This window comes from Castor canadensis, chromosome 12 (assembly GCF_047511655.1).
Source record: "Castor canadensis chromosome 12, mCasCan1.hap1v2, whole genome shotgun sequence".
Taxonomy (NCBI): domain Eukaryota; kingdom Metazoa; phylum Chordata; class Mammalia; order Rodentia; family Castoridae; genus Castor; species Castor canadensis.
The window spans coordinates 83,940,266-83,956,802 of NC_133397.1; the positions used below are offsets into that span (position 1 = coordinate 83,940,266).

The window sequence follows — 16,537 nt, forward strand, 5'->3', positions numbered from 1 at the left end:
ATCGCCCCAAATAAAATTAAATATCTAAGTGCAAATCTAAGAGAGCATATACAAGATCTATATGCATATATATGTGTATATATACTGAAATATACAAAATACTGATGAAAGAAATCAAAGACAACCTAAATAAATGGGAAGGTATAGCATATTCACAGGTTAAAATACTCAAAATGTAAAGATGTCAGTTCTTTCTAAATTGAATCGTGGGTTTAATGCAAATCCCATGAAACTCCTAGGATAGATTTTTGTAGAAAATATTTTTTGTAGAACTTTTTTTGTAGAAAGTTCACTGAAAAAATTTGATGGAAATACACAAACCATACACTTGCTAATATAATCTTCAAAATTAAGAGTAAAGCAGGAAGAACTGCTATAGGCTATTGTGTCCTACTATAGGTTACAGTAATCAAAGCAATGTGACAATGCCAAACAAACACATGAACCACTTGGACAGATAGAGAACCTATTCTGAGTACCCAGACCCAAATAAATAAGTCCTCCATTGAGTCTGAAAAAAAGCTGCAAGAATAATTCAATGACAAATAACACAGGAGCAATTATAAATCCACACACAAAAAAACAAACCATAAACCCAATCCTCGTATCTTATACAAAATTATCTTAAAATGGATCACTGACCTAAGTGTTAAATGTAAAAATACAACACTTTTAAGAAAGGAACACAGGAGAAAATCTTCAAGATCCAACAATAGGCAAAGTTCCTAGAAATGACACCAAAAGCACAATCTTCAAAAGATAAAACTGATACATTGCGTATCAACATCAAAAACTGTGGCCCTCCAAATGATCTTCATAAAAGTATGACAAGACAAACTATAAAAAGGTATAAAATATCTGCAAACCAAATACACAACAAAGGACTAGAGCTAGATTATATAAAGAACTCAAATACAAAATAAGCAAAAGAAAAATAAGCATTTCACTGAAAAGGATATTCAAATGGCAAATAAACACATGAAAAGATCACTATCATAAGGGAAATGTAAATCAAAATCACAATATCAGAATGGCAAAAATAAAATATACCTACTTATCAAACTTACCAATATCTTGGCTAGAGATGTAGTTCAGTAGTAGAGCACTTGCCTACCATGTGCAAGGCCCTGGGTTTGATCCACAGGACCACTAAAAAAAAACAATAATAATCACTGTCTGAGGATGTGGGGTGGCAGAGCACCCTTGAGGCTGTTGACCAGCATGCTGAAGACCCTGGGTTCACTCCCCAGTACTGCAAGAAAAAGAAAAGGCACCATCCAGATAGCTAATAATAAATCCTGACAATCATTTCTCCCTGCTCAATAGTTCACCTTAAAAATGCTTTTTAAAGAGTAGTTTCAAATAAGTTTAATTTTTTTAAGCTTATGAAATACAATTTTAGGTTAGCAAGAATAGAGAATAATAGCTTGAAGAAAACAAGAGTGTAGGAAAGCAGGAGTTGAGGAGGGGCACAAGAGACTACTGTTTATGTAAATGTCAAGGACCTTTGAAAATTCTCTCCTCCATAAGAAAGAGTAAGAAAAGTAGTTAAAGAATCAGAACGAACCATCTAAGAACTCTGGAAATTAACCAAGAGCTTATAGCAACTCATGGAGTATTAACTCATTTTTAAAAAGTTGAGTCTTGACAAAAACAATGAGATTGTGGCATTTCACTTGATATGTTCCCATTCTCTTCTGTGTCTTGCACTGCAACAGCTCTATAAGCAACCGCTACCAACACAGAGAAAACCATCGTGATAGTCACCAAAGGAGGCAGCACAGGGCTGGCAATCCTTTAAAGCTTCATTTCCGGATAACTGTCTTTATTTGTTCTGTATGTCAATTTCCTGTGAGCCCCCACCTGGAAAGATGCCTTTCCCCGTTGTGAAAACCCTTGACCCTGGGAACGTAAAAGTCAAAAATATTTTTTTGGTTGGGGGGGGGCGGGCAGGAGAAGCAGTACTGAGATTTGAACTCAGGGTCTCATGCTTCCTAGGCAGGTATGTCACCACTTGAGCCCCGTTCCACCTTTTTTTGCTTTAGTTATTTTTCTAATAGGGGCTCCCATTTTTGTTGAGGCTATTTATGTCTCCCGCATAGGAGTAACAGGCATAAAATACTAGGCCCAGTTCTATTGATTGGGATGGGAACTCCAGAACTAGCAAAATGCCTGAGCTAGACTTGAACTTCCAGATCTCCACTCCTGAGTAGTCACCCCATTCGAAAGTAAAAAACTAAAAAACTTGTCAATAGCCAGTAATGGTAGAGACAACTGGGTCAAAAAATCAGCCAAATGAGATACCTAAAGGGGCTTTAAGAACTTCTCCCAACTTTCTGCCTATTTAAAAGGTCATGTTCACGAACAGGGCTACTTGTGTGCTCAGGAAATACCTGAGAGAACTGTAAGGTCCCAACACCTGGCTGACTCTGAGGCTATGTGTGAACAAGAGGGGAAGGCTAAGGCAAAGTTATCAACTGCCTGGCTGAGTGTTGAAGGTGTACACACTCACAGCCACACACAACACACACACATATACAAACTCATACACCTCTCAGCAAAGGCTAGGAGAATTACTAGTTCAGGTTTTTGAGGAAATCACTGCTCAATTATTAGATGACCATGAAGCTAACCAAGCAGGTACTACAGTGGCCATGCACTACAAATAATTCAGACTAATTCAGAAAAAACAATCACTAAACAAACAAAAAACAACAACAACAACCAACAAACCCTACAAAAGTAGAAAATCTGATTTCTAGAGTTGCTACACAATATATTAGCTATCCAGTTTTCAGCAAAAAACTTGAGACACGCAAAAAACAAGTACAAAAACAAGTATTCAAAAGAAACTGCCCAAGAAAGTCCAGATATTAAAATTAATAAACAATTTAAATCAGCTGTATTAAATATAGTCACAGAACAATAAACATGGTTTAACCATGTTGAAAGAACTAAAAATATGGCAATATTGTCTCACTACATGGACAATATTAACAGATAGTAATTATTACAAAGAACCTAACAGAAAAGTACCATAACTGAAATGGAAATCTCTCCTTCTCAATGAAACAGTGTAAGAAATGTGAAGAAACAAAAACAGTTTCCTGACTTGACTGTTCCTTTTTAAATGTGAATTTTTATTTCTTTTTAACTAATTTCAAATATTTTAGCCTTTTCTTGATCTTAAAGTTGGTGTGGATTGGGGCTGAAGAGGGATACAGGATAAGTGAGTCTAAGGATGATAAAATAATCAGTGATTGAAGTCATTTTCCCATCATTTTTTGTTCTGAACAATCTTCACACCCTTTAAGACACCCATCTGTTTCTTTTTAAACCTCAGCTTTTCACTTGAAAGATTTTATTGCATAAAAGTTCCATAGGTTGATTTAGAAGAAAAACTTTTTTTTTTATTTCTCTATTCTTTATTAACAGTTTGCTATTTGTTACTGCTCTGAGCTTCACATTACAAGTCCATGTTTTGCCAGTCTTTTTTAATGCTCATTTTGGTAAAATAAATAGAGATAATGAACTCTAGGTCAACGCTCTCTCGAGCCTCAGTTAACTTCATGATTGAATTTTCGCGTCAGACCTTGAGGACCCGGCCCACTAGTGGCCCAGTGTGCATGACTTGCAGGGACTTTGGCTGGGGAGGATTTAGAAGAAAATGAGCCCAAGGAAAAATAACCAAGATGAAGGCTTTTATTTTTTTCTAATTGTATTAAAAATGGGGGAAAAAACATGAAAAGCAGAGTTTTAATGTGAAGACATTGTTTGCTGTAATCATTAGTTTTAAAGGCACTGTTAGTTTAATGTGTGTACAGAGTCCATTTCCCACATGGGCTTTCCTCAATTATCTTCTATTTTTATTATGAATTTCTTTTTCATCAACTGTAGGTTATTTAAAATAAATCCCTACAAGTTAATGGAGAATAAAAAGAAAAGAAACAAGAAAGCATGGTCCATAAACAGGGGGAAAAAATACATCCACAAGAACTATCCCTGAGGACAGGATTTACTAAAGATTTTAATATTAAGTATGTTCAAAGAAGTAAAGAAAATCATGTGCAAAAAGCCAAAGAAAACATATAAAAATGATGTCTCACCAACTAGAATAGACAATAAAGAGAAATTAGAAAAAGGAAATAGAAATTCTAGACATAAAAAAGCACAATATAACTAAAATAAAATGTTCATCACAGGGGCTCAATGGCATATTTTTATAAGTGGAAGAAATAACTGAAAATAGGTTAAGATTATCTACTCTGAGGAACAGGAAAACAAAATGAATAGGGCCTCAGGGATTATAGGACATCAAGATCACATTAGCACTCTGGGAGTCTCAGAAAAATAGGAAAGAAAAAGGAGGAGGAAGAAAATTTGAATAGGGCCAGGTGCAGTGGTTCACATCTGCAATTTCAGCTGATCAGGAGACAATGATTAGGAGGCTTGAGGTTCCAGGCCAGTCCAGGCAAAAAGTTAGTGACCAACTTAACCAATAAACTGAGCATGATGGCATGCACCTGTCATTCCCTCTAAGTGGGAAGAATAAATAGAAGGCTTGTCCCAGGCCAAAACTCAAGACCCTATGCAGAAAAATAACTAAAACAAAAAGGACTGGGGGCATGGCTCAAGTGGTAGAGTACCTGCCAGGAAAATCATGGCCTTGAGTTCAAACTCCAGGGTGGCCAAAAAAAAGCTACTCACAAAGAATAGCACAGGAAAAGATGGCTTCATTGATGAATTCTAACAAACACTAAAGGACAACTGATACCAATCTTCCACAAACATCCAAAAACTAACAGAAGAGGAAAGACATTCCAATTTTTTCTGTGAAGCTATTAATATCCTAATACCAAAATCATAGGAAGTCATCAGAAGAAAGGAAACTACAGATCACTATCCCTTATGAATACAGATATAAAAATCCTCAACAAAATATAAGCAAACCACATCTAGAAATATGTACAAAATATTACAAACCCTGAACAATTGCAAGACTTCTATACTTTAAACTACAAAAACACCACTGAAAGAAACTGAAGACCTAAATACATGGACAGGCATTCAGAGTTCACAGACAGAAATACTTCATGTTGAAATGGCAACACTTCCCAAACTGATCTTCAAAATGTAATCCTGTCAAAATCTGAACTTTTTTTGCAAATTAACAACCTCATCCTAAAATTCATATGAAAAATCAAAATCAGCCAGTCATCTTGAAAAAGAATTATGTTCTTCTTATATGGAGAACTCACTCATTCCAATTTTCTAAACTTGACTATAAAGCTGCACTAAGCCAAAAAGTAAGCTATTGGAATAGAGATAGATCTATAGCTCAAATAGAATAGAACTGAGAGTCTGGAAATAAACTCTTACATTTGTGGTTAATTGATTTTTTTTGAAACAGGGTCCTGCTGTGCAGCCCCAGTCTGGAACTCTCAATCTTCCTGCCTCAGTCTCTTGAGCAACAGTACCAACATGCCCAATTTGCCCAACTGATTTTTGATGAAGCCAGGACAATTCAAAGAAGGAAACAACAGTCTTCTCAACAAATGGTATCGGGAAAACTACATATCCACATGCAAAAGAATGAACTTAGACTTTATCTCACAACAAATGCAGAAACTAACTACAAATATATCAAGGATCTCAGTATAAAAATTAAAACTATAGAACTTTCAGAGGATAACACAAGCATAAATTATGAAAACCTAAACAAGATATTATTTCACATGTCTTAGGATGCATCCAATAAAAAACAGAGACAATAATAAATATTAGTGAGGACATAAGAGAAAGATATTGGAAATTAGTAAGTTGCTGGTGAGATAAGATGCAGTAGTAACTTTGGAAAAAATGTGACAGTTATTCAAAGGGTAAACAGATACCTTATTACACACCAAACACTCATATACATGTACATATGAAAACTGAAAATACACATGCATATAAAAACTTATGCACAAATGTTCTCAGCAGCATTATTCATATTAGTCAAGAAGCAGTAACAACCCAATGTCTATCAACTAATGAATAGTTAACAAAATGGAGTCATTCTACAGAATGGATTCTTTTTCAGCCAAACAAAACAATAACAAGAAATAATTTAAGTTCTGATATGTTATAACAGGGATGAATCCTGAAAACTAATGCCAAGGCCAGGCACAGCGGCATACACTCCCAGAACCTGGGACGCTAAATGTTATGGTTTGGATTATGATGTGTCCTCTCCCTAACAAAAAAGAGGCTCATGAGTTAAACACTTGGTGCCCAGCTGGTGGGTCCAATTACTGAAAGGTGATTGGATCATGAGAGCTCTGACCTAATTGGTGCATCAATACACTAACAGATTTTTAATTTGATGGCATTATTGAGAGAGGTGATAAAAACTTTCAGAGGAGAGGCCTAATTCGACAAAGCAGAATATTAGGAAGTATGTCATTGGGGGTGATAGCTTGTCCTGGGCCCCTCTATATCTTGTTCTCTGCTTCTTGGCCATCAACAGATGAGAAGCTCTGCTCTACCATGCCCTTCTACCATAATGTTCTGACTCACTACAAGTCCAGAAAACAACGAAGGGGGCAAAGCATGGTTCATGGTTCTGATACTGTGAGTCAAGTAAGTCCTTTCCACTGCTTGGTGTGGTGATGTACACCTATAATCTAAGCATCTGGAAGGCAGAGGCAGGAGGATTTGTAGTTTGAGAACAGCCTGGGCTACACAGCAAATTCCAGACTTGCTTGATCTACATTGGCAGCCCCGTCTCAAAATCAGACAAATATCCTTCCTTTTAAAATGTGTCATTCAGGTTGTCACAGTGACTAAAAACTGACTAAACAAAAAAGTGGTACCAAGAGTGGTGTAGTTCTTGTGACTACCTGACCTGTGGTTCAGAAGCCTTTGGAAGAATTTGGGAAAGTCTGGAGAAGCAAGCAAGAAAATATGTAGAATGCTGTAAGCAAAGCTTAATGGGTGATTATGGTGGAGACCTCAGATCAGAATGATGATAGGAATGTGGACATTAACTACTGTGCTCATGAGGTTTCAGATGGAAAGAAGAACTTCATTGGGGATTGGACTAAGAGCCATGCACCTTACATTATGGCGAAGAACTTGTCTACTCTTTGTCAGTCCCTAAGACTTTGTGTTGGGCTGAATTTAAAGGTGATGGAGTAATTACTCTGGTGGAGGAAATTTCAAGGCAGCCTAGCATTCAGGCTGTTGTGTGACTATTGCTACCTGCTTTAACCAGACTTATACTGACAATCTGAAGAAAAAGTAGAGCAAAAAGATATGAAAAACTTGCATTTTGGTCAGAAAATCCCACATAAAGTTAGGGCTAAGAAAGGCATGGTTTATGAAGAGATTAGTGCCATTAAAAAGTCAAGTACTTTGCATCATGACAATAGGAAAGATGCCCTGAGTGGGTTGGGCTCTCAGTAAGAGCTAACCCACAGGAGACTCAAGGTATAAACTCATTTAAAAAACTTCCTTAAGAGGAAGAGGACCAGGAGGTAGGAAAGAAAAGAAATGGTAATAGGGTAGAGGTGAATATGAACAAAGTAACCATATACACATGGGAAAACATAACAATGAAGTCCATTATTTAGTACAATCAATATAGGCAAATTAAAAAGAAAAGAACTTCCCTGGAGAACACTGCTGAGGCACCAGGCTCATACAGGGCCACAAAGGAAGTTGCTTTCCCAGGATTCATTTCACCATGTTCAGCTCCTAAGCACTCAGAGGTCACTGTGCTCATGGTCCCAAGAGGACCAGTTTCTGCTTGAGCTGGCAGCAGGCCTTTGTGTAGTCCACATGATGCTACCCAGGTGCAGAATGCAAGAAACCTGCTACCCAGGTTTCAAAGGAAGACCTGTGAGGCCAGGCAATGTGTAGCAGGGTCGGGTTCCCTGCAGGCAGACCCTGACAGGGCAATGGAGGAATCTGTGATAGAGAAGCCTAAGATGCAATGGAGACACATGGGGATTTTGGAGAGGCCAGGAATGTGGAACATGTGCTAAGGAAAGCCACGAGAGGCGAGCAAAGCCAGATCAAGAGAGAGACCATGTGGGCTACATCGGGCAAGGCTGTAGAAGCAGGGCTGTCCAAGCCCATTGGAGCTCACATCATGATTGTGTGTTGTCCAGGTGCCAGATATGGATCTACAGGATTTAATATTTGGCCTGGTGGGTTTCAGTTTTGTTTTGGCTGATTTCTCCTTTCTATGCTCTTATTCCTCCCTTTTGGAATAGGAACATTTACCTCGTGTCATTTATCTTAGCAATGTGCAATTTGTTTTGGATTTTTATAGGATCTCAAGCTAAGAGTCTGCCTTGAGTCTCAGAAGACACTTTGAATTTATCTTTTGAGCATTACTGGAACTGTTCAGACTTTAGAGGAGGAATTAGTACATTTTTCTTTATACGGGTGTTACTAATATCATGTTAGGTGGAATTATGACCTTGTTATTGTATTCTATTTGGAGAGTAAGTATGGTTTAAAGAGAAGTATTTGGGTGTCAACTTGACAAGATGTTAACTTCTGATAACTAATCTTCATTATCAACTTGGATTGAGAGACAACTAGAGATAAGCAAAGCATACTTCCAGGGTATCTACACTTCCAGAGATGATCAGAATGTGGGCAGCAACTGAGGTGAGAGCACCTGTCCTCAATGTGGGTACTGTGGTACCACCCAATAAGCTAGGACCCTAGAGGGAACAAAAACAGCAGAAGGAGGAAACCTGTTAGCATGGGCTTGCTAGTTTCTTCCCTCTCTCCTTCCCAGCCATCATGAGGTGAGTATCTCTGCTTCATTACAGTCTCTCCACCATGATGCTATGCCTCACCACAGGCCCACAGTGGAGGGGCCAAATGACCATGGACTGAATCTCTGAAACTATGAGCCAAAATAAACCTCTTCTCCCTTAAGTTGTTTCTTAGGTATTTTGTCACAATGATGAAAGGCTGACTTACACACTAAGCAGGAGAATTACAAGTTCGAAGCCAGTCTAGGCTACAGAGGGTCTCCAAAAACCACCCAAACAACAAAACACTAATGCTAAATGAAAGAAGCCAGATACAAGGCAAAAGACCATATATTTTAGTATTCCTTTTATAGGAAATGTCCAGAGTAGGTAAATCTGTGGAAGCAAATGTAGATTAGCAGCTGCTAGGGGCTAGAAGGGAATACAGTATGCCTGCTAATGTGTACTGGGTTTCTTTGGAGAGTGATGGAAATACTTTGGAACTAGAATGGTAGGTGATGGTTGCACAATCCTGTGAATACTGTAAAAACCAGAAAGTCATTGAATTATACACATTAAAGATGAACTTATGATATTGGAATTAAATCTCTCTCTTTTTGCAGTGCTGTTGATCAAACACAGGGTCTTGTGAATGCTAGGCACAACCACTGAGCTTCATCTCTAGCTCTTGGGTTTCTTGAAACAGGTCTCTCTATATAGCTCAGGCTGCCCTCAAACTCGTAATATTTGTTTTCATCTCCTGACTATTGGAATTACAGGTATGTGCCATCATGCTTGGCTTAATACTTAAGTTATTCACTATTTATTTTTCAGTGCTGAGGACCAAATTCAGAGTCTTACTCATGCTCACCAAGTACTTTACTACTGAGATACCTCCCCAGCCTCTCAATATTTTCAAAGACAATAACAACAAAAAGATAATGCATAGCTTTGTGTTCTACTCCCTGAATGTTTTCTAAAACTATACCCGAATTTCATTTTAAATACTGTGTCACCAGAGTAAAATATAATCGCTGTTTCAGAGCTTTAAATTACAGTTCTTACATGTATAAAAATTCTTTTATTAGTATGTGTGGGGGTGGAGAGAATGAAATGATAAAGCAAATGGGGAAAACTGTCAACAGTAGGTAAAGCTATTGTAAAGGGTTATGTGCTTTTTACCCTAGCTTAATTTTCACAGATTTTCTGAAAGTTTGAAAATATTTCAAATAAAAAATTTAATGTCAGGCATAGTGGCACACACCTGTAACCCCAGCATTTGGGAGGCTGAGTTAGGAGAATCAAATGTTCAAGATCAACCTGACACAGCAAAGGAGGGAGAGAGAAAAAGGTTAAGAAAACAGAAAATCATTTTAGAAGAGTTATAAAAATTTTAATGTTTAAACATACTCTTTCAAAAAGACAAACATCAAGCTATAGAACACTCATTTAATTATGCCAAGTTGGAAATTCTGGCTAAGAGATGGTTGGTGTCCTTACTCCTGCTATAGATTAACTGTGACAACAATAATAAGTTACTAATGTGTCTGCAACTACAGTGGTATTACAGCTATCTTAAGTGTCAGCTAAAATGACACACTTGTGCTAACTCAGCTATTATTCAGGGATTTTTATCTTGTGTTAATTACAATAATAAGTAATTTATTCTAAGATATGGTCTCTGCACATGCAACATCTACACTGCATATATGTATAGTACGCAATACATAAGATTACATACTAAGTGTTAGGTAATCATATATTATCTTACATGTTTTTTACTATATATCCAAAGAGCTGAATAATTAAGAAACTAGAAAATACCTGGGCCTAGTGTCACAAATCCCACCACTTGGAGGCATGGGGGCAGGAGGATGAGTTCAAAGCCAACCTGGGGTACATAGTGAAACCCTGTCTCAAAAACAAAAAAGACAATTCAACCTATGCACTTAAAACAATCTCAACAAACACAGAAAAAGCATTTGACAAAATTCCCCATTCATTCATGATAAAAGATCTTGACAAAACAGGAATAAAAAGACTTTTCTGTAAACTGATAAAGGGCATTAGTTGGTCTTGTGGACGTGAATGGATTGAGAGATGCCTAGATCAGCAAGGCACAATTGTAGGCCTCCTCCACAGAGGATTAACTAAGTGGGTAAGACTGACCTAGAATATGAGGGCACCAACCTACGTGGTCTGGGCCCAGAGAATAAAAGGGGAAGAAGAAAACTATTGGCACAGGCAGTCACCTCTCTGATTCCTGGCTGCCATAAGTTAAGCAGTCTCCTAACCACATGCTTCTATGACCATGATATTCTGCCTCACCACATCCCATAGCAGTGGAGCAAGCAAACCATAGATGAAATCTCTGAAACCGTGAGCCAAGATATAATAAAACCACCTTATTAACAGATTCATTACATGCAGTTTTGACCAATCACAGTCAATATAAAAAAATTTTTTAAAATCAAAAGAAATTTCAAAAACAAATATTTAAATTACTGTGTGCACATTCCACAGCTCAGCTGGTAAAGAAAAGGAAGCTCTCTCAGTCAGTCCTGTATCGTCAGTTGTGTTTAAAACATTGTGTGATCTACTGTTTCCTTGCCCTGATTTTGTGAAAGTATACTTCTCAAAAAGGAAATGGTATCCCAAAAGCAAGGTAAAACATAATGTGCTTAGTGAAGTGATAAAGTGAAAATTTTAGACTTGTAGAGTACTGGCATATCTTTAAGCGAAGACTGGGTGTTGTTAGAGGAAAAATGAAATCAAGCGTCTGCAGTACATCACTAAACTACATGGTCAAGTGATTTTGATGAAGGGGCAAAGAAATTCAATACGGGAAAATGATTTTTTCAATAAACCATGCTGAGTAAAATTTGAGACAGAAAGGAGTGGGGGGGAGAAAAAAAGTAACCTGACAACTCAATTACAAAAATCAAAGTCAATGGCAGAACTTAACATGTGAGCTAAAATTCTAAAACTCCTCAAGTCTACATACAGCCATACTACCCTGAACATATTGGATCTCAGAAGCTAAGCAGGGTGGAGCCTAGTTTGTACTTGGATGGGAGACCACCTGGAATTCTGGATGCTGTAGGCTTAAATAGATAAATTCTAGAAATCAACCAGAAAATTTTAATAATCTTGAATTTGACAAAATTTCTTAAGTCTCTGTCTCTTTATACACATATACATACATATGCACATACCATGAACTATAACGATAAATTTAAAAAATCAGATTTAAATTATTAAAGAAATTTTTACTCTTCAAAAGATGGAAGTAAAAATTCAAGCCACAAACTAGAAATAATATTTGTAGAACATTTATCTGACCAGGGACTTACAACCAGAATATATAAATAAAACTTACAACTAAATAAGAAAATCTCAATTTTAGGACAGAACTGAACAAACATTTAAGCAAAGACAATATGAACAGCACATGAAACAAGCTGGGCAAAGTGTCCAGCTAAGCAGGAGGTAGAGACAGATCATGGTTTGAGGCCATTCCTGGCAAAAAAGTTATCGAGACCCTATCTCATAAAACAAGATGGGTGTGGTGGTTCACGCCTGTAAATCCTACCAACTCAGGAAGTAGAGGAAGGAGGATCATGGTCCAAGACTAGCCCTGAGTAAAAGCGAGACCCTATCTGAAAAATAAACTAAAGCAAAAAGGGCTGGGGCATGGGAAGCTAAAGGAAGAGGAAGGTGAGTTTGAGAGCCAGCCTGGGTGACACAGTGGGTTCAAGGCTAGTCTAGGATACATAGTGAGACCCTGCCTTAAGAAAAGTAGATAATAAATAGATAAACATCCTGAGTCACTAGTGAAATCAATTAAATACACAATAAGGCATTACTACATACCCATTAAGATAAATAAAATTTAAAATCCCTATCATCCCAAGTGTTGGCAAGGATGTGAAGGAACTGAAACACTAATAAACAACTGACGGAAATGTAAAATGGTACAATCACTTTGGAAAATATAGTAGTAGTTTCTGAAAAGATTAAGCATACACCTACCTTCCAGATATTATATTCATGCATATTTACCTAAGAAAAAGTGAAATACATGTGCATAGAACAACTTGTATGTGAATATTCCGAGGAAACAATCAACACTCCAATCCATGATGAAAAGATAAACAAATTGTGGTATAGCCATTTACAACATAACGGAGGAATCTATATGCTGAAAGAAGGAAGACAACAAGAATACACACTTATGATTCTCTTTATGTAAAATTTTAGAATATGCAAACTAATCTATAATGCCAGAAATCAGAAAAGCTATTGCCAGGATTGGGGGGAAGGTAATAAATGGTCACAAAGAACCTATGAGGGTATGCATATGCTCATTATTATCATTGTGGCGAGAGTTTCACAGGTATACACGTGGGCCAAAACTGTACAGCTTTAATGTGTGTAGTTTGTTGTTCATTAATTATGCCTTGATGTGCCTATCTCTAAATGGTCAACATCCCTTTCTATATGCCATACATGATTTCCTTGGTTATTTTTAGGCAATAGCTTTTGAAGGATTCCAAATTACAATCTCACATCAACTACACAAAGGCTTTTCTTCAAAAACTGTGACTATTTTCCTTGTCTTAACTCTTATACCTACATACCCAACTGGTTTATTATATTGAAGTATTCCCCCTTCAGAAATATACAACCATGAAAAAAAGAAATACATAACTTTAGCATGATGGTAATAGCTATCAACCGTCAATCATTAAGTTAAACCATGCCAAAATTCAAAATTTTAGCACAAGGACAAAAAAATAAAACACATACATACATCTATACTCTCAAACTCAATCAATACTGCATAATGTACATTTTCATTTGGATGACAGTTACAAATATTTACATATATAAAATTTTTTAAAAGCCATGTACTTAAGACATATGCATTACACTGAACATGTGTTAAGCTTCTATTTAAAAATTAATCAAAGTTGACAAGTGAAGGTGTGGCTCTTCCTGACCTCTCTCAGACTGTCTGGCTTTTGTAGCACAAGTCATCTTTCCAGTAGCCATCAGCCTCAAGTCTCTAGTCTTCTTTCTCCTGATACCTGCTGCTCTCTTTAGCAAAAAGCATCAATGTAGGATCTTTTTTCATGATACTCTACTTTAGGTGGCAAACAGACTGAGAAAGTAGTTAATCTCACCAACTCAGGGGAAATACTATTTGATTTTTTTTTTAAGGTGAGGCACACCCAAGAAATCATCTACAGTTCAGTATTTACCACACCTACATCCTGTTTTATCTGCTCAAGATTCCAGTCTAGTTTCTTATCACCATAGAGTTAAGAACTACTCAGTAATCAAAGATGACTAAAATTTTAGCCAATAGACTCAAAGAGGAAAGCTAAGTTTAATTTTGATGCACAATTCCCCTCATAATAGCACAAATTTTCAGGAGAAAAAGGGCAATGAAATTATATAGCTATTAAGCCCGCTCATTTCCTATGTAACACATGCAATTTTACCAGAGTTGTACATTTTAAAGTTCAAATGACAGGCCTAGAAGAGCAGAAGCAGAGAGCAGAATAAACCAACAATTCGACTGGAGAGACTAACATTAAACACAACCAGACGTATTTTTAAAGGCAAAAATTGCTTTAAGTGAAATTAATGGTCTAAAATAGTTAGAAAAACATGGCCTCATTTAGGTTTATCATGGAAGTTTGATGTTAAGTTGGGAATGTGTTACAATTAGAGAAAGAGATTTAAAGAATATTTATCTGTCTTTCTTAAGCAGTGTAAACTAGATTTTTATACTTAATAAAATCACTTTTACTTTTATAAGTACATGGTCCAGTAATATTATTCACTATGAGTCTTTAATAGCTTATTTCTTATCTCTGAGAAATTTTAAGGCAAAAGAATTGTTCCATAGAATTCCAAGATGAAATTAGATATTCAAATAAATGTTAGGATTTTTATAAAGAGAAAAAAGTAAGTTGCCAAGTTTGGCAAGTTTCAAACCAAGTAGAGTTTCTATAAAAATCCCAAACCCCAAAGCCAAAAGTTCTGTTGTGCCCAAGTACTCAATGTTTCTCTTAAATATGTATTTTGCCATTACTAAAAATCTAGTTAGTTAATGTTTTACTTTTGATTACATGAAAATAAAACATCATTGCATTTTTCACCCTCTTCTAAACAGGCACAAATCCTAATTGGTCTCTAATCTGCCCTGGTTTGTTTCAAAGCTCTAAGGATACCATTTTTGGTTCTGACCACTGGCTACAAACAGAAGACACCAGCTAATTCAAATGATAGGGAGGGGAAAGGTTATGTTATGATCTCACTGTGGAATGAGTCAATTACAAATCTAAATTTCACAGGTCTGAAATTCAAGGAGCATATTGAGGTCTTAGAGAAGAGGCTGGAGCCAGAAGTGATGGTGTGGCAAGAAAGGGGCCAGAAAAGAAACAGATAGGCTGTGTTCTGACGATGAGACAGAGGAAGGGATGGCAAAGCAGAGTGATAAAACTTAAAGAATTGAAACATGAAGGTCACATAGCACTGGGGAAATGAAATACCCAATGAAATCACATGCAGCCATATGTGGGCTGAGCTTTGGTTTTTGCTTCTGTAACCTGCTTGCAAGGGTATATAAGGTGAGACCCTTTGTTCTCGGGGCTCAGCCTTTGGACACGAGTCTGCTGGGTCTGTGCCAGCACAAGAAATGTTGCTTCCTGCTAACCTGCCTCAGAGACTCCTATCTCAGCTCATAATTTCCTGCAACATTACTTGGGGACTCGTCCGGGATTACGGGAGATGGTGAGTTATCACCTCCCTTGTCACCAGGGTGCATTCCCTGATCCACTGGGAGGAGATCCCACAGGTACAACAGACAAATTGATGCAGAGGGGGGATTCATCCTTCCAGTGAGTCAGGGCGAGGGCTGCAGATACACAAAGGAACCCACTGAGGCACAGGAACCAACTTAGGAGCACTGCTCTTCATACTGGTAAGAACCCAGGTTTGAATTCAGGGCTGCCTTAGGAGGCAGAAGGGGAGTCTGATCACCTCCCAGAGACCGCTAATAACTGCCTGTTGGGGTGAAACTGTGTCTCTTTGGTTTAAGGAGTGGGGTGGAAGTACTGTGCCGTGTGAGAGTGTATAAAAAGTGCGAGACTGTGACGCAGCCCAGCTGTGAAGTGAGTGAGGAGTCCCGATCCTTGGTTCCATGGCGAACTCATAAGGTCATGGATGAGCCCCAACGGGGCCTCCAGTCCAGGGTTTATATGGACTCACTGGGGCCAAAGAGGCACCTAAGTCCCTGTGAGGGGAGCAGCAAGAGATGGATGAAGTGAGTGCTTTTCCAAAGTCCCTCCCCCTCTGTGTCTGTCTTGCCAGCTGGTAATGGGAGGAGATGGGTGGACATCAGAGTAAAAGCACTCCCTTGGAGTGTATGATTAATAACTTTAAAAAGGGATTTAATGGAGACTATAGAGTTAAATTAACACCTAACAAGTTAAACATCCTTTGTAAAGTAGATAGGTCTGCTTTTGGTGTAGGATAGCCTCCAGAAGGGAGTGATTTATTAATCACTAGCTAAAACTGTGATTAATAAAGTTTACAGAGTAATTGTAAAAAGAAAGAAAGAAATGTTACAGAAGAGTTGTAAATATAGAGAGGAAAAAATGGAGAAATGAAAACAAAATTGGGATAAGGTCTTCATGGATGAAGTGAGGAAAGAAAGAGGAAAAAAAATGTCATAAAATGTTTGGAGACAAAAAAGATGAAAAGTTTAATAC

At 37.4% G+C, this 16,537-nt stretch overlaps 1 protein-coding gene across 2 annotated transcripts in view; it reads right to left on the reverse strand.

Annotated features, from left to right (window-relative positions):
- The window catches only part of Tmem131 (transmembrane protein 131), a 174,694-nt gene that overhangs the window by 123,509 nt on the left and 34,648 nt on the right, over positions 1 to 16,537 (reverse strand). The gene's annotated exons all lie outside the window — the stretch shown is intronic.